Below are 22,483 nucleotides of genomic sequence, written 5' to 3'. Positions count from 1 at the left end.
ACTCCATCAGCCTTACCCTTCTATCTGCACGGGCTCACTGCTCTGGAGAGTGCTGCTCCAGAATCCTTGTGGACAACCTGCAGCACATCAATCACATGGCGCACAATTCAGTGGGTTATTTTTAAGACTGGAAGCATGACATGGATTCATGAAACCGAAGGGCTCTCAATCCCACCTTCTCTCTTTGGACAGGAAAAGTTGAGGCACAACAAGAGAGAGAGAGAAGATGGGAGGGGGCCAACATGACTTCAAGAACTTCATTGAATTCAAGGAGCATCAGCCCAGCTGGCAGGGGAGGAATTGAATGAGCCTGTGTGGATGGAGAGATCGGAGTGTAGCCTCCATCCAGTAAGGATCCATGCATAATGTAGTCACATAGAAATCTAAGGGTCATGTGTTAGAGACAACTCATCGCTGGGGAGGCGATGGTGCGGTGGTATTGTCGCTGGACTAGTGATCCAGAGACCCAGGGTGATGCACTGGGGTTCGAATCCTTCCACGACAGATGGTTGAATTTGAATTCAATAAAAATCTGGAATTAAAAGTCTAAACCTATCTGGTTCACCAATGTCCTTTGGGGAAGGAAATCTGCTATCCTTACCTGGTCTGCCATCCTTACCTGGTCTGGCCTACACATGACTTCAGACCCACAGCAATGTGGTTGACTCTTAAATGCCCTCTGAAATGGCCATACAAGCCATTCAGTTGTAACAAACAGCCACTACAAAGTCACAAAAAAGGAATGAACCCAGCATCGACCTAGGCACCAGAAACGACAATGACAACCTCAGCCCTGTCAACCCTGCAAAGCCCTCCTTACTAACACCTGGGGCCTAGTGTCAAAATTGGGAGAGCTGTCTCACAGGCTAGTCAAGCAACAGCCTGACATCGTCATCCTCAGGAAATCATACCTTCACTCCCTCCACCACTGATGCACAGTAGTAGCAGTGTGTACCATCTACAAGATGCACTGCAGGAATTCACCAAGACTCCTTAGACAGCACCTTTGAAACCCACGACCACTAGCATCTAGAAGGGCAAGGGCAGCAGAGAGATGGGAATGCCATCACCTGGAAGTTCTCCTCCAAGACTTGGAAATATATCGCCATTCCTTCACTGTCCTGGAACTCCCTTCCTAACAGCACTGAGGGTGTACCCACACCACATGGACTGCAGTGATTCAAGAAGGCAGCTCACCACCACCCCCTCAAGGGCAATTAAGGATGGGCAATAATGGCCCAGTCAGCAAAGCCCACATCCCATGAATGAATTTTTAAAAATGCAGTCAACTGTTCTCTCCTCTCTCACTTACAGGTGCCAACAGGAAGAGGGCAAGGAAAGAAGGAAGAAAGTACACCTGTAAAGCCATCACAGCAGTCACCTGCACCCTCCACCAGTGCACAAACACGCACCTTAGTGGGTACTAGATGTAGTTCAGGTGGAGTCTCGCATTCTGGTGGTTACTGCTCAGACACACGTCCGCAGCAGAATGAGGCAGGGTCCAAGCTAACCGGCACTTGGAGGACTGCTGGGGAAGAAACAACTGCAAGTTGGATGATGAGCCTCTGGGATGGGCCCTACACAAGATGCTGGAGAAACTGCAAGAGACAGAAGATATCAGGCAGAGGTGTCAGAGGGCCTCAACAGAGTGGCACGTGAGGTGGAAGAGCCTGTCTGCCCGCTGGCTAATGAAGTAGTGCCAACATGTGCATGCATGGAAGTCTCCATGGGAAGGGCGATAGACGCCATGGAGAACCTGTTCCAGCAGAACGCCCAGTTTCTGCCAGAGATGCGTGCAGACCTGAGCTCCATCGCTGTATCCATGTGTGAGCTTTTGCAGTGGCTACGGGAGAGGGGAACAGGGCACTTCGACCTCCCTCCAGGTGCCCCTTCTCCTCAAGGAGTCAGGCAGGGGCCCTCAGGCACCCAAAGGGAGGAGGAGCGGCTGTTGGACATCCCTGGGACCTCCACTCAGAACTCTGAAGGACTCCAGCCCTTCAGAATCCCTCTTGCCTGTGAGCCCTTCAGCTTCATCCTCTGTGACTGCAGAGGGAGCAGCTGCTCCACAACAGGAGAGCCAAAGGAAGGCAGGGCTGTCCAGATCTTGGGTTTCCAGAGGACAGCCACCAAGGTCACCCCAAGACAACAGAACCAGCTGGTCAGCAAACCACCTTCATGTAACTTTCAATGCCCAGTCAAATAACTTAACCCCTCCCCACCATGTCCCACACCCTACCCCCATAAACATTGACCAGGTGTAACATTTGACCTTCCCACAGTTACCCTTCATCTTGCCCCCATCAGGTGAATATCCCGGTCCCCTACCTTCCCGAGAAGCCCAGCCTCGTGACAGTGGATCTGTCCCCCTCACTCCGCCGTGCCCCAGAGTCCACTTCTCCTTCTGTATCCCCTCCAAAAACTCTTAGCGCCCCTTTGCCCATCATTACGGAACCCTCAGCCTCCCACCTACCGGTTCCCACTGCCCCCTTAAACCCTCAAAATCCTTTCCTATCACCAATTTCTTCAGTATTCATCAGCTAACACCATAGACCCCTCCCTCTGAACCCCTTTCCCGTCTTCCATGCCCGTTCACACCTGCATACTCCCAAGCCCATTCACACGTGCACACCCCCCTGCCTATACTCCACCACAGCCCTTCCCACCCTCCTGCTCCATACCGCCTCACTCATTCCATGACCTCTGCAGCATCTCTCTCTTTCCCCAACCACCCCCAATCTTCTTCGGCCCTCTCCAGGCTTCCACACCCACCCCAACGCTTCATTCCCCTCATCCCTGTCTAATTTCCCTCAGGCCGCCTTCCAGATGAGTCTAGACTTATCCACGCGACGTTAGTCCGGACCAGCGTGATATCCCTCTGGCGGCCCGGATGATTAGACAGTGGGGGGGAAATTCTGGTCAGGTGTTTATTTGCATCCTCATTAATGGGATGCAAAATGGTTTCATGCTGACCTCTGGCGGGAATGGCGACCTGCCATGACGGGCGGGAGCACACGTACTCGTTCTCATTTCACACTGGTGAGAAACCGATTTTTCAGCTACTGCCACATTGTCCCCACTACCCGCCGCCTGGGTGGGGGAGCGGGGGGGACTGGAAAATTCCATCCTGTGTTGATTCGCAGGGCACAGGCAGTGCTGTGAGCTGCCACATGTGCGGCATTCCTCATTAATATCATTAAGAAACGCAGTGCAGGCACTGTCCCGCAGTGCTGCCTGTAGTTTGCTTGGAGCTGCTTGAAGTGGTGCGACGTGATTGAAATATTCCTCCAAACCAAGAAACAAATGTTTCCAAAAAAATGAGGTTTTAAAGCAGCACCGCTTAATTTTATAATGTTTTAACTTGGATTGGATGATTTCTTATCTGTTTTCAAACCCAAAGGCATGTGTGAGCTCTATTACTGCTCTGAGAGCCTTTAACATCCTGCTACGGGTAAAGGGAGGAAAATGCGATACAAATTGGTATGGGGTGGTAGGGAAAAACAGGTGGCATTTAATCAGCTAACTTTGATATGCAGTGACTGATATTTAGTTCCATTGACTGTAATAGATCTGAATCACAGTTGCTGCGGCTGATCTGATACCACCTGATTTGCCACCTCAATAGGGATTACAGTTATCTAGATAGACTGGAAAAGTTAGGGTTCTTCTTAAAGCAGAGAAGGCAAAGAGGAGATTTTAGAATTCTTCAAAATAATGAAAGTTTTACATAGATTAAAGAAAAGAAACTAGATTCATTGAGGGGTCCAAAACAAAAACAGGAATACCTTCTCCGCCGATGCTGCCAGACCTGCTGAGTTTTTCCAGGTATTTCTGTTTTTGTTTTGGATTTCCAGCATCCGCAGTTTTTTGTTTTTATTCATTGAGGGGTCAATAACCAGAGGGCTCAGCTTTAAGATGATTGTAAAAACATGAGAGTCACAATGAGGAAAAGCTTGTTTACATAACAAGTTATGATTTGGAATGCACTGTCTGATAGGGTGGTGGAAACAAGTTTAATAGGAGCGTTCAAGAGGGAATCTGTACTGTGCCATGTAAATTCTAAAGGTCAGAAAAATGCTACAATTGGTGAAGTACATTCTGACAGGAAATAGAATGAGAGAGGAATCAACCCTGAAATAAGATTGTTTTTTAATTCTTTCTTGAAGTGCAAAAAAATTTTTATAAGTTTCTCAGTGTTACACAATGCTGAGCGTTACATCCACCAGCTTTATTAAGAATTGAGTGCTATGGATGGGACAAATATCTAGTGCAGAGAAGAGAGCAAATACCTTGGCGGTAAAGCAGTAGTATTGTCAGAACCAATGATGTGCATTGACTGAATGAGGGAAATTGTACTTTATTGCGTGAAATTCTGTGATTTTTACATATGTTTTGGGAATTGAATTTTACAATTCTGTCCTTTTTTTCACAAAAATCTTAACTCTGTGGCTTTGATTATCACGTGTTCCTTTGCCTGTATGCTTGGTTTTCATCACCAGCTGTCTGTAAAACCCAGGAGTTACAGGAAGTTGGTGAGCAGTATAGGCAGGGTGGAGGTAGGTGTCTGTTGCCTAAGAAGCACTGGCTATTTGCTAATAGAGGTGGTGGTCTTTGGGTTTGAGTTGAGATTGTTGAATTTGGCAGAACAGTATGCAGCACTTTTTAGCAAACAAAATAGAACTTGCATAATGCCTTTCATGTCCGCAAAATGTCTAAGGTAACTTAAAACCAAGAAATTACACTTGAAGAGTATACTGACAAAGCTATTTTGTAGGGAACCAGGGAGAATCCCAGGGTTTAGCAAAGCAAGAGGGGAGGAAATGAATAATGAGTTGCAATCATATTTCTAAGGCAATAAGAAAGTCCTTATATTTCAATATCTTTGTATGGGAGTCTGGCAGTCACTTGAAATGTTAATTACTGCAAGCTGCTTCCTCAAGCTGCAAAGAATACTCATTATAGTCTATTGTGAGGAAGGTTGTTTCAAAGGCATTGATATGTGGATGTTTACTGGCACCATTGTTCTTTGACAGGGAAATATCACACAGTTCACCCAATGTGCTTGGAACAGATTTTGTTTTCATCTGCAAGGAGGCAAGCCCCTTCCATTCCTGGGCATCTTTTTTTAAGAATATGTTTGATTGGCAGCTCTCTTTAGCTTCAAGAGATTTTTAATCTTCATTATTCCCATAAATCTTCAAAGGATTTTGAAAGTAATGCTTAGGATGACTTGTTCCAATTCAGTCTTTCTGAAGCCTTCACAGGCTAGACTGACAACAAACTGCCTCATAAGGTTGTAGTCAGGGAGCTTACCTCAGGTCCAGTTGTGCATTGAGTTTTAGTGCAAGAGATCTGTTAATTTCTGTATTTTGAGGAGGAATAGTGACATTTGTTATTACTGTGGATCTGCCTTTTGTCTTTGATACTGTTATAGCCATTAGTATAAAAACAAAAAGCTAAAAGCTACTGCGGATGCTGGAAATCCAAAACAAAAACAGAATTACCTGGAAAAACTCAGCAAGTCTGGCAGCATCGGCGGAGAAGAAATCAGTTAACGTTTCGAGCCTTCATGGCCCTTCGGCAGAACTGCAGCATAGTTTCAACAAGGGAGAAATATAAATTGGTTTAAGGTGGGTGGGGGGCGGGGAAGAGACACATTGAGGGTGTGGTGTGAGCATTAGTACGTTGCTTAGATCAATTGGAGCCCAGTAAGTAGCTTATAAATTTCTGGCTGCAACCAGTGAGCATTCACCTTTGATAGCCAACTGTGATAGCTGAAGAAAATCTAACTTATGGTGCAAAAGTAACAGAACAGGTTTCACTCTCAAGCTGGAGGAGGCTGAATCAGATTGTTTGCAAACTTGGCGTCATATTTCATGTATTTCAGATGAGTTTCTGAGTGCATATTCCCATCACTGCGAATAAATATTTCCACATCCGTCACATTGCCCAACTCTGCCCTGCCTCAGCTCATCCTCTGCAGAAAACCACTTCCATGCTTTTGTTACCTCCAGATTTGGCTATTCAAACACATATGCCTCTCATGTTCTATTCTCTGTAAGTTTGAGGTTGTCGAAAACCTTGTCTAGCCTAGATAGCTGTTTCCTAACTCTCCCAGGTCCATTCATCCATCACTTCTGTGCTTGCTGACCTACATTAGCAACCAGTTAAGCAAAGCCTCATTTTTATTATTTCCATCCTTGGCCCGGATTTTCCGTGCCCTGCCGGCATCGGACGTGTTCGGTGGCATGAGTGGACAATATGACGAGAAGGCCAAAAATAGGCATCGTGAAACCAGTTTGCGATTGTCCTCTCCGCCTGCCGATGGTGGGCTGCGATCCCCTGCCATCAGGAACCCCTTTGTAATACATTAGCATATCATTATAAGGCCAGCACGCCGGACTCATCCACCCACTGGATCATCTGCCCACGTCAGCGGGAAAACATGCCAGTGTTTCACAACAGCATATATAAAGTGTGCACTTGGCGGGCTGTACTTCGCTCGGGACTTCAAGGTTTGTTTGCCTACTTGCTTCAGTCAACACACACCAGGCTTCACGGACGGCACCACATCATTTTTAAGGGGGCTCACGGGTAGGTCTCTACCTACCAGACCAGCCATATGTGAGTGGCTTTTCAAAGTCTGCAGGATGAGAGCTGTACTGGGGAAGGTGGGACATCCCAGGGCGTGTGTGGGGGCACATGTTGATCTGCGCACGTGGACTCAGGATGGTGAGGGCTGAGGAGGCAGTCTCCAGAGGAGATGAGCCCAGAGGGTATGTGTGTGAGAATGTGTGGTGATGCCCCTTGAGCTGGCAGTGAGTGAGATGCCAGTGAATGTTTGATGGGCTTGAATGTGTGAGCTTAGAGTGATGAGATGGTTGCCATACCCTGGCTGCACGGATGAGATCATTCATCCTCTATCTGCATTGGATGGCCAACCTCTTCTGTGCAACATTGGCACTGATGACCACTGTCATCGCCTACCAAGCCTGAATGGTAATGTAGCTGCCCCTCCTGCAGCCAGAGCACGGGTAGAGGATATCACAGCGGACCTCCACGGCATCCAAAAGGTGCTTGAGGGCTGCAGTCTTCTTGCCTTTCGGGGCCATGTCTTCATTGCTGCAGTTCTGGCCTGGAAGCATGGAGCGCAGCTGTATTTTAAATTTGGTGCCTGGCGTGATGAAGCAGCAAGGTGTTGGCGTGGAGGGCAAATAAGAGTCTCCTGTCATGGAAATGGTGTGTTTCCTGGGAACGCATAAGTAATGCGGTGGGCTTGGGATGATACGATGTGAAAACCTGCCATCGCTGCTGGCAGGTAAAATGCCATTTTACCTGCCCGCTACCGCATTTGGTGCAAATCTGGGACGATTCCACCCCTGGTTTTCAAATGCCTGCCTTGCTCTGTATTCTCCTCCAGCCCCACAACCCTCCAAGATATCTGTGATCCTGTAATACTGATCTCTTGAGTATCCACAACTTTAATTGCTCCAATTTCTGGAATCCCTTCCCTAAACTTCCTTTAAGATGCTCCTTAAAACCTATTTCTTTGACTAAGCTTTTGGTTTCTGCCCTAACATTTCCTTATGTGTCTTGGTGTCACTTTTTTTAAAAACAATGCTCCTGTGAAACACCTTGGGACATTTTACTATGTTAAAGGCACTATATAAATGCAAATTATTGTTTTTATACTTTGTCAAATACTCTAAATAGTTACTGCTTTTATTTTATTGTTTAATCTCTGCATTCCAAAGCAGCCACTGTTCGTAAAAACACGTAGCAAATATGTTTGAAGGGTAATCCCTGAATAAAAGTCCTGGGACCGAACTTTTGTTCGGGCTCATACAATGGTTTTTTTGGAGGAAATCCGATTTTCTTCCGCATTCCCAACCCCGTGGCATTTTGCTCTAGCCTGTTTGTGGGTCGGGAATGCCTGGGTGCAAAACGCTCACCCATCCCTGCTGAGCCTGGGTTCCCCATTTTAAATCAGGAGCAACAATTGGATTTCCTCCCGCACAATATTTTCGTCTGGTGGTGCAGGGTTTTGGAAGCATGCGAGGTTTGAGTGTTCGTGAAGAAAATGGGCAGTCTGCTGGGGAGTCTGGAACATTATAAAAGCTAAGTTTAAACATTTTTGCTTCTTTAAATGTCACTATTCGGTGTTGCATTGTAATGTAGATGTGTTTTTGATGTCAATGAAGCATCCTAGGGACCTGTGATTTGAATTGAGATGACCCTCATATTGACCAGCATTGTGTTTTTGTTCACATGCATTACTGTGCTTCTGCAATGGAGAAAGCAGCATAATGCAGTGACGAATGTTACAAATTGTCTTGTCAGCCTGTGCTGTCATCTTTCCTACTGTGTTTTAAATAGCTCTGGCTGACTGATTTAAATAAAAACCTGGTTTTAACACTTGAAAAAATCTAACCACCTGCTTCCTTACATTGATGCCAGGCACTCTGCTTTGAAATTGAAATGAACACCTGTTCTTTCCTGCTCACAGAGTAGTCTGTTGTTTGGACAGCTGTGGCCATCATCAATGCTTCACTGAGTTTCAAGTACTAATAGGTTTCAGCATAGTAGGTGTTCCATTCATCTTGAGAATGAATGACAGTTTCAAGAAGTTGTAATAACAGATTGTGCCTTCAATGCAGCTTCTGGTTTATTGACACAAGCTAATAGGATTACAAATATGACAAATTTTTGGCACATAGCTAATACATTTTTTCTCTCAGTATCAATGATATGGAGGCTTTTATTAGATAGTGAGAGGTGCATCATTTTCCAAGGAATGTAAATATTTTTCATTGATATTGCATGAAATCTGAGGTTTGTACATAGTGCAAACTGTGTGAGAGGCTATGGAAGATACATGGGGCTGGGGGGCACAGAGGTGGCATGGGTGATCTGAGAGTGCATGCAGGATACATGGATACGTGGGGGATAGGGGTGGCATGGATGATCTGAGGTGGTATGAACTCACGTGAGAGGTGAGTGGAGGAGTTGAGGGAGGTGGGAGGCGAGGTTCAGGGGGATTTTAAACACTTGGGAGTTGGATGTTAGAGAACTGAGGTGGGCCTTCTTCTAATACATCTCCGCACCCACAGACGGCACTTCAAACTGGACCCCTGTGTGTACAGACAAAAGTGGTGTGTGAAGTCACATGTGGGATGGGTGTGCTGTTTGTGAGCCATGAAAGTGCACAGGTCAAGATTCCCTGAGCCCAGAGGAAGATTCGGCCCTTTAGATAAAACTATTTGATTACATTTAGTAGTGCTGCAAAGGTATTTAATAAAGAAGAAAACAGACATTCTTGTATTCATATACACACACACAGAAATAGACCCCTTAAACAGATGGATGGTGACAATAAAGAGTCCCCTTCCCCTACCCCATCCATTATTAGTAGAGGTTTAATTATTTATCTAGTCAGCCGGTATAGAAAACCAATCTTAAAAGAACATTTGTTCTGTTACTGTGAAATGCCTTAATATTTCTTCCAGTTTATTTGACTGAGGATGTGCATTCCTCTTAAACTTCTGCATACCAGACTCCTCCTTCCTTTTCAACAGTGTAACATCTGGTGAACAATGTCTCTTGGGATCTGCTTTAAAGTTAAAGTGATTGCAAATATTCAAAGACAGTACCTGGTGTTTTTGCAAGGCTGTGTTGGTTTGGAGTCAGGGAGGGTCCCAGAGGACTGGAAAATCGCTAATGTAACACCCCCCCCCCCCCTGTTTAAGAAGGGAGTGAGGCAAAAGACTGGAAATTACAGGCCGATTAGCCTGACCTCGGTCGTTGGTAAGATTTTAGCATCTATTACTAAGGATGAGATTTCAGAATACTTGGAAGTGCATGGTAAAATCAGGCAAAGTCAGCATGGTTTCATCAAGGGGAGGTCATGCCTGACAAATCTGTTAGAATTCTTTGAGGAGGTAACAAGTAGGTTAGACAAAGGAGAGCCAATGGATGTTATCTTCTTGGACTTCCAGAAGGCCTTTGACAAGGTGCCGCACAGGAGGCCGCTCAGTAAGATAAGAGCCCATGGTGTTAGAGGCAAGGTATTAGCATGGATAGAAGATTGGCTGTCTGGCAGGAGGCAGAGAGTGGGGATAAGGGGGTCCTTCTCAGGATGGTGGCCGGTGACTAGTGGAGTTCCGCAGGGGACAGTGTTGGGACCACAACTTTTCACTTTATACATTAATGATCTAGATGAAGGAACTGAGGGCATCCGGGCTAAGTTTGCAGATGATACAAAGATAGGTGGAGGGACAGGTAATATTGAGGAGGCGGGGAGGCTGCAGAAGGATTTGGACAGGTTAGGATAATGGGCAAAGAAGTGGCAGATGGAATACAAGGTGGGGAAGTGTGAGGTCATGCACTTTGGTAGGAAGAATAGAGGCATAGACTATTTTCTAAATGGGGAGAGAATTCAGAAATCTGGAGTGCAAAGGGACTTGGGAGTCCTAGTCCAGGATTCTCTTAAGGTTAACTTGCAGGTTGATGCAGTAGTTAGGAAGGCAAATGCAATGTTGGCATTTATTTCGAGAGGACTAGCATATAAAAGCAGGGATGTGCTGCTGAGGCTTTTTAAGGCTCTGGTCAGACCACATTTAGAATATTGTAAGCAATTTTGGGCCCCGTATCTCAGGAAGGATGTGCTGGCCCTGGAGAGGGTCCAGAGGAAGTTCACGAGAATGATCCCAGGAATGAAAGGCTTAACATATGAGGAACGTTTGAGGACTCTGGGTCTATACTTGATGGAGTTTAGAAGGATGAGGGGGGATCTGATTGAAACTTACAGAATACTGAAAGGCCTGGATAGAGTGGATGTGGGGAAGATGTTTCAATTAGTAGGAGAGACTAGGACCCGAGGGCACAGCCTCAGAGTAAAGGGAAGACCTTTTAGAACAGAGATGAGGAGAAACTTCTTTAGCCAGAGAGTGGTGAATCTATGGAATTCATTGCCACCGAAGGCTGTGGAGGCCAGGTCATTGAGTGTATTTAAGACTGAGATAGATAGGTTCTTGATTGGTAAGGAGATCAAAGGTTACGAGGAGAAGGTGGGAGAATGGAGTTGAGAAACTTATCAGCCATGATTGAATGGTGGAGCAGACTTGATGGGCCGAATGGCCTAATTTCTGCTCCTATGTCCTATGGTCTTATGGTCTTATGTGGCCAAACCAGTGCAAAATATATCAGAATTTTAAGTGTAGCTAACTTTCGGCATAAGTAGTCTCCACAACCTTTTGCACAAATTTAAAAACATTGCATTGGAAACTGTCCCCAACCACAAAACTGGCCAGACCCCTGATTAAATTTATCACCATTGTGAGTTTCTGCTAATTGTGCCTGTTTGCTGCCCTTCTAAGTGACTCTAAAATCAAGTTGCTTACTTAAAGTGCAAGGACATTAATTGGCACATTATGTGCATTTTAGATGCATTTTGGTAGGAAGAACATGGACAGACAATAAACAATAAGGGGTGAAATTTTGAAGGGGGTGCAGGAGCGGAAGGACCTGGGTGTATATGTGCATAGATCATTGAACGTGACAGGACATTTGGAGAGAGCAGTTAATAAAGTTTATAGTATCCTGGGCTTTATTAGTAGGGGCATAGAGTACAAGAGCAGGGAGGTAATGCCCAATTTATATAAGACACTAATCAGGCCTCAACTGGAGTATCATGTTCAGTTCTGGGAGCCACATTATAGGAAGGATGTGAACACATTGGAGAGAGTGCAGAAGAGGTTTACAAGACTCGTTCCAGGGATGAGAAACTTCAGTTATGAAGATAGATTGGAGAGATTGAGACTGTTCTCCTTGGAGAGAAGAAAGCAGCTAAGGGGAGATTTGATAAAGATGTTCAAAATCATGAGGGGGCTGGACAGAATAGATAGGGAGAAGCTCTTCCCGCTTGTAAAAGAATCAAGAACGAGAGGGCACAGATTTAAAGTGATTTGCAAAAGAAGAAAATGTGACGTGAGAAAAAAACTGGTGGTTTGGGTCTGGAATGCACTGCCTGGAAGTGTGGTAGAGGTGGATTCAATTGAGGCATTCAAGAGAGCGTTAGATGATTACTTGAATAGAAACAATGTGCAAGGGTACAGGGAAAAGGCAGGGCAATGGCACTTGGTCATAATGCCCATTTGGAGAGCCGGTGCAGACACAATGGGCCAATTGGCCGCCTCCTGTGCTGTTAAAGTTCTGTTATTCTGTGATATTATAACATTTTTTGAATGTCAATTTCCTACTTTCTTAAGAAACTGTCTACTATAACCAATGTACCTAGTAAATGGTTCTGTATAATTGTTTTAGTCATTTTCAGTTATTTAAAACCATGTTATTCACAGCTTGTGGACTAGACACTAAGTAAAATGTTTATTCTTTTTTGTAGTAAATCCATATTCAGTTGTTTCAATCAAACTGCACCAAAGTATACTCTAAAGCATATACAGGAATTTTTTTGTTTTAAAGCTGACTTTCTAAAATGACGGATTGTATTAATCCATGACAGATGTTATGTTCACCAATATGTAAATGATTTTGACCAGAAGTGCTCAAATGTAGCACTATTTTTAGTGCAATGTGTGCCTGAATTGTTGATTTCACCCAAAACAGAACTCTAACCCAATCAGTACAGGTTAATAGTGTACAATTTAAGGGACATGCCTACTCTTTTTTCTCAATCTAGTGCTTGTTATTTTATAAAATTTCAACTATTGGTTAAGAGGGTATAATAATATATTTGATCCCAGGCTCTGACCAGAATTGGCATACAGCATTGAGGCTGCTTAAACATACACTGCACACTTTGCTTTAAAGCACTGAAATTGTCATCATTTTTAACCTCTGCTTTTGGAGAAATGCAGAGTGAATTGATTTTATTCAGTTTGCTGAATTGAGTTTACACATCCTTCTTGGTTCCAGCTATTCAGAATTCCAATCATTTCCACCAATACATATAGAAATTAAGACTCAAAAGTGAGCACAAAAAATTGTAATTTTCATTCTGAAATCCAAAATGTTATAAGTTCTTTGTCGATTCTGACTGCATCTTGTACTTCAATTAAAAATTAGCTCAATGTGCGCATATATAAAAAAAAATCTGATTTAGCCAGTAGAGGGCCCAGGTTTTAAAAAGAGAGGTCTGTGAGATAGATTTGTATGAGCTGATTTGAAAAGGTCAGTTAGGAAAAGACAGCTTCCGTTAACAATTATTGCTGTAACTCACTTTAGAAAATCACAAAGCAAATAAGTTAATGATTGAGAAAAACGTTTTTTAGTGTCCCAAGATAAATTACAGGATAGACTTGCCAGTAATTGATTTGTGTATGAAGGGAAGTTGCTGTCTTATTGAGGAGCTTCTCTGTTGCTTGCACAGCAGAAGACTCCTTGTCACGATTCAGCATGAACTTTTTTTCCCTGCTTTTAGTTATGACAAAGAACAGTTTGTAGATTTGAATAAGATCATGTGCGCCATGATGCAATTGCTCTAATCTGGCCATTCCCGGCATATCAACGTGATGGAATGTTGTGTGAGATGCTGCAGCACACCATCCCTTTAATCCTTCAGTTGTTCCCTGTTTTGAAGTTTTTGAAAGATTTTTACAATCTATAGAGGATACACAGGGGAGTTTGTAGTCATGAAAAATAAAGCCACGTAGAGATGGAAGGAACAAGAAATATTTTCTCCTGTGGTGGTAGAAAAAACTTTAGCTTCAATGTAGGTAAAAAATAGTTACATATTTTTCCAGAACAAGACTCACTAGGGGGCAGAATGAAAGATCACACCAGTTATGTCATCCAGTGTGATTTATTGTTCATATAATATTTAAGTGTGTGTGTGTGTGTGCATATGTGTGTTTATAGCAACTAAGGTTTTTTTATATTAACCATAATGGGATAAATATTTCTTGTTCCTTCAATCTTTACAACTCCATAGCGTCCAGCTGAGAGCATTCCTAATTAGAACACACCCTTCAAAGTGTCAGTTTGCTAAATCTCAATGGGAAGTATTTACCAAGCAAACTCTGAATAATATCCCCTGCAACATTTTCAACCGTTACCTATATAATCTGCATGAATCAGAATTATTGCCTCAGCTGTGCTTTTAAAAAGCGCAAAGGCAGTGTTGCATGTTGAATTTCCCCTGAATAAGCTGAAGCACTAAGAGGAACAGCATTGGAACAACATGTAACTTATAAAAATGCATTTTTTTCTGTCTCAGAATAAGAAAGATTCTTAAACTAAACAAGGTGTTGGCAACCTATTACAGTCAGAACCACTGATTGTAGGCCTTTGTTTGTGGGTGATGGCTTTGTTGCTGCTTGTTGTTCCAGTCGTGGCCTGTGGTGTATGCTAACCATTGCTGGAATAATTTGTGTATTGTTTGAAGTAGAATAAAACTGCATCGTCCCTGTTGAAATACAATAATTGCCTTGATCTGACAATCCTTAAGAAGGTTTAAAGTAGTGCAGCAGCCTAAGCAATTCACGCACCAGGGGGAGATCATTGCTTAGTATTTAGATTGATGAACCTCATCAGCAATTGTAAAACATACAGCGAATAAGGTTGTGGGCCATAGACAATTGCAGAAACGTAATTACAAGCTATGTTTTCTTTTTTAAGAAGAGAAAAATTACTATGCACAGAATAGCTGCAACTGCTTAGAGATTTGGCAGAGGGAACTGCTTTTATTAACATTGACACATAACCTGTTGGTAAAGGCACTGTCAGTGTTTGCTTTCAAAATCCTCTTCCTCCGATGTGCTGGTACATTAGTTATCTCAAAATGAGATGAGTGCACTTTGTCAACATCATCTTTGCCCTAGCAGGAAATTGTTTTATTGCAGGAAAAGCCAGAGTAATCAAACTGCCAGTATAGTAAAATAAATTACACTGTCGCGTGTGCCAATAACCATGCTGGTTTGAAACAGGACTACAGTGCAAACCCATTTAATGCACTGTGGCAAATAACATCTTCAACCTTTTGAAAGTTTAGTGACATTTAATTAAGTGCATATTCACATGAATAATGCTTTCTGCAACATAAGTGTGGCGAGTTGGCTAAATGTCACCGTTACATGGGTCAAAGAATCTGTTGTGTGTTCTTATACCAGAATAAACATTTAAAATCCCACAGATGTAAAACAGCTTTTTTTTATTTTTACCTTTTAAATTGTGTTCAAACACCACTGCCTACATTCAAGTATCTTTGACAAAACTGGTATCTAGCAATTTTATTATAAAGTAAAATTTTATGTCAGATTTAAATGCCTTTTGCATCAAATTGTCTGTTTTCTGATAATGTTGGTGTCATTTATTAAAGTGGATATTAAATAGTTAAACTAATGGAAAAACTATTGAAACATTTATACATGAACATGTGGATAACATGTACTGGTAGTGAGATTGATGTTCATGTCAAAATAAAGCAGGCTTGTGCTTTAACAATGACAATGAGAAACTACAAGCAGCTATTAGGATTTTCTAATCCTAATCTCTGTTAGGGAATCCAGTTAAGAACAGCTGAAGACCTTGCTGCGTGTCCATGTGATTCATGTGCTAATTGTGTAGGTGCTTCGGGAAATGCGGTTGAGAAGCACTGTACTTCCTGATTAGTGCCAGTGAACAGACACACAGCGCACAGTGTATAGCATTTAAGTGTCTGGTCCCAGCTGAGAAAATGGTTCCATTATATCCCAGCTGCATAGACAACCCATAAGGGCCTGTTATGCCTGGTTGATCATTGTAGTTGAGGCAGTGACTTGCTGTGAGACTGAACCTCTTTGCTGTAACAGGAAAGTGGAAAGGAAACTGATGTTCTTTCCCATTTAGTTCGGTAAGTACATAGAAATATTTTGTTAAGGGTTCAGCTTTGTAGTATTATATAAACTGGATGTGCTGTTCTGCTTAGATAGTTAAAGGTGCAGCTTGCGATTGTGAAGGAAATCAGTTAAGTGTCTGGTGCCTGTGTTTAAGAAAGGATTATTGTGTTTATGTTAACTCCACAGTAGCTGCAAATACAAGCCTCAGTTACTGTAAATGCTCTCTATTTGCTGCAACCGTTAAGTAATGCTCAATGTATTATTGCTTTCTAAATGGCAGTTGATTTGTTTAGGATTTCAATTTCCTAAATCTTTAGTGACAGATTATTTTGTTGGCAAATTATGTAGATTTGAAGACAAAGGAATGGAGAGAAAGTATTCTTTTTAGCATTCATAGTTCTTACAGGCAGGAACAGATCCAGGCAAGTGGGTAAAGGTATTTAGAACTGCTCTTTATTTCAGGAGTTGCCTGTGTGGTGCTGCTAAGCATCTTGCAACATTCTAAAATCAAGACATCTCCAGTAGGATAGTCTTTAAAGGACATGGATCTCCTCAAATTGTAAATGAATATTCAGAGCCTTTACTTCTTAGGATGTTGTAATTAAACTGGTCGGTAATTGATCTAAGAAAGGAAACATTCATGTAGCGTGAAAGCTGAAAGAAGCTATGTATATTAACAAAAGGTATGTATTTATCTATTACACATAGTTATATTATGAGATCTCATTGTATCAGGAATTGCACAGATTACTTTTGTTAAAATGAAGTATTTCAGTATATAATTACAGATAGGTAGTTGTTTTCTTTCATTTGCAATCTCTGAAAGCTTCGTTGTTAATGTGAGAGTGCAAATTTAAAGCAATCTGGTTACCTTCCTCTTAAGATGTTAAATTCACTCAGGAGCAGAAGCATCATTTAACTGCTCTGAAAAATATATTTTTTTTAAACTCTGATGATAGACATTGAATTTTCTTGTGTAAATCCAAATACTTAAAATGAGGAGACTAGTGGACTTTTACTAACTGCAAGAAAGATAGAAATCTCTTTCAAAAAAAACCCCAAAACTCCAAATGAGATATGGGTATCTGATTTTAAGTTCATAGTAGATCATTTTTTCCAGCTTAGCGAAATTATTATGTTTGTTTGACAGTGTGCCAAATCAGTATAGATTAGAAATCCAGTTTTTAATACAAATGCTTAGTGAAGTAATTAACTGCTCATTTCTGACCTTGTGGCGTTGGTCAGTTATTGTTTTGGACCCATCTAATTGCCCAACAATTTACTACACTAGTAGTATGTTATTGTTTTTTAACCCTGGTATCATAAATCTGTGATTGCTCAATTTAATGCATGGATGGATATATGTGCGTGTTTCTGATAGTCTGTTTTTCTTGCTTTCTGTCAAAGTGTAATGTGTGAGTATATCATATATGTGTGTGTACATAATTTTATATATATATAATGGAGATATATAAATAAATGTGTTAATCTATTTAAGGTCTGCAGTTATTTATCTATTGAGGTGTAACTTTAGAATGTTTATTTACAATTTCTTCATGGGAAACTTGTAGATGGTGCTCAAGTTTCGTTTAATAAAATTGACAGCATTGTTTTATGGGTAGTCAAAAACAAAATAGGATGAACAACTGGAAATCATAAAGGCATGGTGTCGACATAGTAATGCCTGGTAAGACATTGTAACAAGCTTTTATGGTGAACATGCTGATGAATTCAGTGATGTGATAACATCAGCTTGGATTTTATGGTAAGAATAATAGTGAGACTAATGACACTCACCATTATTATGGTGTAAATTGGAGTGCAACTTCTGTTGTCTGCACATATAGAAAAGCAAGACGGGTTGGCCAACTAATTGAGCATGAAGCCAAAAATCAGCTTCCCGACAGTGGGATGACCTTTTGCAATTAAGCTGAGAGACGTTTCAAGGCCTGTATACATGCTTATTAGAAGGCCAGAATTAAGTTCCCCTTCCCAATTAAGTTATTGTCGAGTGAGTAATACATGCCTTCAGGTTTATGACTGCATGTAAGTGGCTTGGAGCAGGCAAGGTATTCAACTTGCTGGATTTGGAGTCAGTAGCCACTGATTTTCCTCTCTGAGGAACATCGTTCAACTAGGCAACTACTGGGAGGTGGCAGGCTAAGGGGCATGGGGCAGGGGGGCAGGGGGGCTGGCTGATGGAGGGAGGGAGTCTGGGACAGGGACTAAATTAGGGAGCGAAGGCAAGGATTCAGGGATGTGGAAGGGAGGGAAGGGCCTTGCATGTTGGGAGTGGGGATCCTGTAAATGGGTCAGTGAGGGGTGGGGGCTGGGGGGCAGTTTCCAGGCAGGGATGATGAGAGAGAAATGGTTCTAAAGGACCGGGTTGGTGCTGTCTTTGGTGGGGTCTTGAATTGAGGACACTTGGCAGTAGAGGGAATAGTCACAGTGAGAAGGGGTAGTGGGGTGCGGTAGGATGGCAGGTCCAGGGTCATGGTCATGTAGTTGATGGTCTCAAGGGTGGGGGTCACAGAAACGTATAAAACAGGTGGCTTGGATGATTGGAGGGGCCAGTGTGGGCATGGGGATGGCAACGGATTTAGGTTCAGAGGGGAGAGAAAGCACATGGAGAGTTATGGCTATTGACTCAAGGGTAATGAGGGAAGGTTCAAGGGCAACAAAGAGGAAAAGGGTGGGTATTTTGGGTGGGTAAAGGGTGATGGGGGGAAAGTTGGTAGGTGACGGGGTGGGTAGAAGGTGTTGGATCATGTCTGGAAAGTTACACACAACATTTTTTCAAGGCTTTTCTCCATGACACAGTTGCCCTGTATGTGTGATCCTCAAAGTGGGAGGAGGATCTTTTTGGGTAAATAGAATTAAAAGTGGGCACAATTGGCCGACCGAAGGGACACCCTGTGCATTGTGCATCAACTTCATGAGAACCAGGTTCAGATGTGTTCTGCTGTCTATGGTGAAGCACACATGACAACAGGTTTGCTCCCTGACTCATGATTCTTATAACATACTGAGATCCCAGCAAGGTCGGGAGATGCAGTAAAGTCTGCATTGAAGGGCAACTCAAGCTGACCAAGGTGTGCGTTGGGGGGTGGGGTAGACAGAAGAAGGGAGGGAGGGAGGCAGAGGTTAGCATGGCCAGCCATCCCGCACCAATTGAAAATCAACCTCAATTTTACTCCCGCCTACCAATTTATACTCCAGACTGGAAGATTCCGCCCATAAAATATGGAACTCAGGAAGCTGCTGCCAGAGATACTCTGCTGCTCTATAAACCTGGCTGTACTGGTGTTTTGTTAAGAGACTTTGCATTAAAACAGAGTAGACAGGGAAAAACTGTTCCCATTGGTGGAAAGATTAACATCCAGAGGGCACAGATGTAGGTACAGGTAAAAGAAGCAATAGCAACATGAAGAAAAAAAATTCAGGCAGAAAGTGGTTAGGATCTGGAATGCACTACCTAAGAGTGTGGTAGAGGCAGGTTCAATTGAGGCATTCAAGAAGGAATTGAATTATTATCTGAAAAAGAAGAATGTGTAGGGCTAGGGGAGAAGATGGGAGATTGGTAAATTACTCCTTTAAAGAGCTGGCACAGATACTGCAGGCCAAATAGCCTCCTTCTGTGCTCTTAAAACTCGGTGATTCTGTCAAACACATTAAGGGCATGAAGTTGCATTACTTACCCACAAGTTGTCCACTAAACCCTCCAGAAAATGTTAAGGCTGATGCATTCAAGTGTAGGTAAACTTTTAATGCAATGAGATGCTTTAATTACTGCCAGGCAACCTCCCTGGCACTGAAAATGTATTTTTACAAGTGCAGTTGCATTCCTTCAGGTGTTAATCATTGTTAAGGATGAAAAATAATTGTCTTTACTCTTTCTTTGCCTCATGTATCTCTTTCTTTCTCTCACCATCCATCTTCCTTTCCCTTTGTTAATTTCACATTCTGTGCAAGATTTTACATTTTGACATGCATTCTTAATTATAACTTCTTGGTTTAGATTCTGAGGAGGGAATTCTAACCACCAAAAACACGTGTATTTGAATCGGGCGGGATGTTAAAAAATCTCAAACTCAATTCCCATCTTCAAACTTATGTGCTTAAATAGAGGTGTGACGGCAGGGGAAGGGTAGGCAACACATCCTCTCCCAGGAAGCAGATTGGTTAAATAAATATCTTAATCAGGCTGTGTATCTAAGATCACAGTGTGAGCCAATGCCTCCTGCCCCTTCAGTCTCCTATATCTTTCCCCCAACTCCGAACTTTCTCCCCCACTGCAATCTCTCCCCCACACCACCCATTCCGATCACATTCCCCCCACTTTCCTCCCACTTCAATCTCTTTCCCCTGACTCCAATCTCTTTCTCCAAATCCCCTCCAGTCCCTGCCCCCCTCCAGTCCCTGCCCCCCTCGTAAACCTGTCCCCTCCGATCTCTGCTCACTTGTATCTCTATCTCATCCTATGTCTACCCCAGCCCACCTTTGCTCCCACTTATCTCTTCCCCATCTCTTCCCACATCCACTCATCTCTTTCCCTCTGATCTCATCACATCTGATGTATTTCCCTCTGATCTTTCCCCTCTGCTCTCTTCCCTTCTCTCCCCTTCTCTGCTCTCTTCCCTTCTCTCTCCCCTTCTCTGCTCTCTTCCCTTCTCTCTCTTTCTCTCTCCCCCTCTCTCTCCCTTTCTCTCTCCTCTTCTCTCTTCCCGCTCTCTCTGTTCCACCTCTGTTTCTTCCTCATCTCTTCACCTCTCTATTTCCCAACATGTCTTCCTCAAATCCCTTTCCCTCAAATCCCTTTCCCCCAAGCACTTTCCCCCAGCTCCACCTTCCACATTCCCTTCACCCAAGCTCCTTTCTCCCCAACACCCTTTTTCGCCCTCTACCTTTTTTCTCCCTGCACTCTTCTTCCCCTACCCCCTTTTCCCCTTTCCCACCCAACTCTCCCACCTCGAACCCCCCCCACCCGCCGGGCCCCTTTCACACCCTGGGCCCCCTTTTATCCACCAGATGCCTTTTTCTCCCCACTGGGCTCCAATTTTCACCCCTTGACCTTTCCCTACTCACCCTCCCAGGCCCGTTTCCATGCCCCCTTGCCCCTTCTAGCCCCTTTTTATCCCCTGGCCCTTTCCCCTGCACGCCCCATTTTCCCTGAGTCCTTTGCCCCCCTCCCCCCAAACCCATTACCTGCCGCATGTACCACTTTGGTCCCTGCCCCCACTTTGGCAATCCCCACACCACATTGTACCCCCCATGTCCCTTTGGCCCCCTTGCATCCCTTTCCCCCCTGCACCCCATTCCCCTGAACCCCCTTTCTCCACCCATGCCCCGTTCCCCGCAGGGCCCCTTTCCATCTGCGCCCCTTTCCACCCTGCGACCTTTTTCCCCTTGACCATTTTCCCCCCGCTTCCCTTTCCCCCCACTTCCCCTTCCCCCCCCCCGCTCCCCTTTCCCCCCCGCTCCCTTTTCCCCCTCAAGCTCCCCTTTCCCCCCCCACGCTGCTCTTTGCCCCCCATGCTTCCCTTTCCCCACCTGCGCCCCTTTCCCGCTGAGACCCTCTATCCCCTCCCCTTTCACCCGCAAACCTTTCCCCCCACTCCCCTTTCCCCTGCGCCCCTTTTTCTCTGCGCCCCTTTCCCCCCATGCCCCCTTTCCCCCGTGCCCCCTTCCCCTGCACCCCTTTACCCTCCGTGCCCCTTCCCCATGCCCCTTCCCTCCTGTGCCCCTTCCCTCCTGTGCCCCCTTTCCCCCCACGCCCCCTTCCCCCCGCGCCCCCTTCCCCCCGTGCCCCCTTTCCCCCGCACCCCCTTTCCCCCACGCCCCCTTATCCCCCGCGCCCCCTTATCCCCCGCGCCCCCTTATCCCCCGCGCCCCCTTATCCCCCACGCCCCCTTATCCCCCGCGCCCCCTTATCCCCCGCGCCCCCTTATCCCCCGCGTCCCCTTATCTCCCCATGCCCCCTTATCCCCTCATGCCTCTTTTCCCCTCTCGCCCCTTATTTCCCTCAATTACCTTGGATCATATTTATCAAGGAGCACTGAGAGAAAATGTGAACGGGATATTCACCGTGGGATTTGGAGGAAGGGGAATGTCAGCACCTTATTCTATCCTCATCACTTATCCACACATGAATTTTAGTAGAAGTCATTGGATCATAAATGGGAGTGCAAACCCTGTATTCTATTTCCTTGAGCACCCTGTGGCCAGTACTGCTGCTACTGCCTGCCTGAAGTGATTGATTCAGCAGCACAGTTTCTAAATTGAACCTAGGACCTCTAGTCCAGCTGCTCATCAGTGAACCCCTAAATAAGATTTTCATCCAAGTTATTTCAGGCCTCACTGGAACATACATGGTGTCAGCCATGGCTCACTTTTTGCACTGAGTCCAAAAAGTTGCTGATTCAAGACCCACTCCTGAGACTTAAGCACAAAATCTAGGTTGATCTTACCTGTACAGTACTGAGAGAGTGCAGCATTGTCAGATGCGCAATCTTTCATGTTGAACAATTTTACCCTTTTAAATTACTTAGGCCTATTATTTTGATGCCGATATACCCGAATGTATGGGGGAGTTGCATGAGATAAGAGTTTAGTAAATAGAGGCATGTTTTACACATTTAGCAATTTATTTAGTT

General features: G+C 44.1%; 1 protein-coding gene across 4 annotated transcripts in view; it reads left to right on the top strand.

The window, feature by feature from the left end:
- The first annotated feature begins 15,648 nt into the window (after positions 1–15,648).
- LOC144681763 (contactin-4-like) overlaps positions 15,649–22,483 on the top strand; it is a 1,677,954-nt gene continuing 1,671,119 nt past the window's right edge. For all 4 annotated transcript variants that reach the window (XM_078543733.1, XM_078543732.1, XM_078543731.1 and 1 more), the window contains exon 1: positions 15,649–15,844. The gene's annotated coding sequence lies outside the window, so the exon portion shown is untranslated. The remainder of the gene's footprint in view (positions 15,845–22,483) is intronic.

Source organism: Cetorhinus maximus, chromosome 6 (genome assembly GCF_964194155.1).
Source record: "Cetorhinus maximus chromosome 6, sCetMax3.hap1.1, whole genome shotgun sequence".
Classification (NCBI taxonomy): domain Eukaryota; kingdom Metazoa; phylum Chordata; class Chondrichthyes; order Lamniformes; family Cetorhinidae; genus Cetorhinus; species Cetorhinus maximus.
The sequence above is the reverse complement of the archived record's forward strand: the minus strand, read 5'-3'. Positions and strand labels throughout refer to the sequence as shown.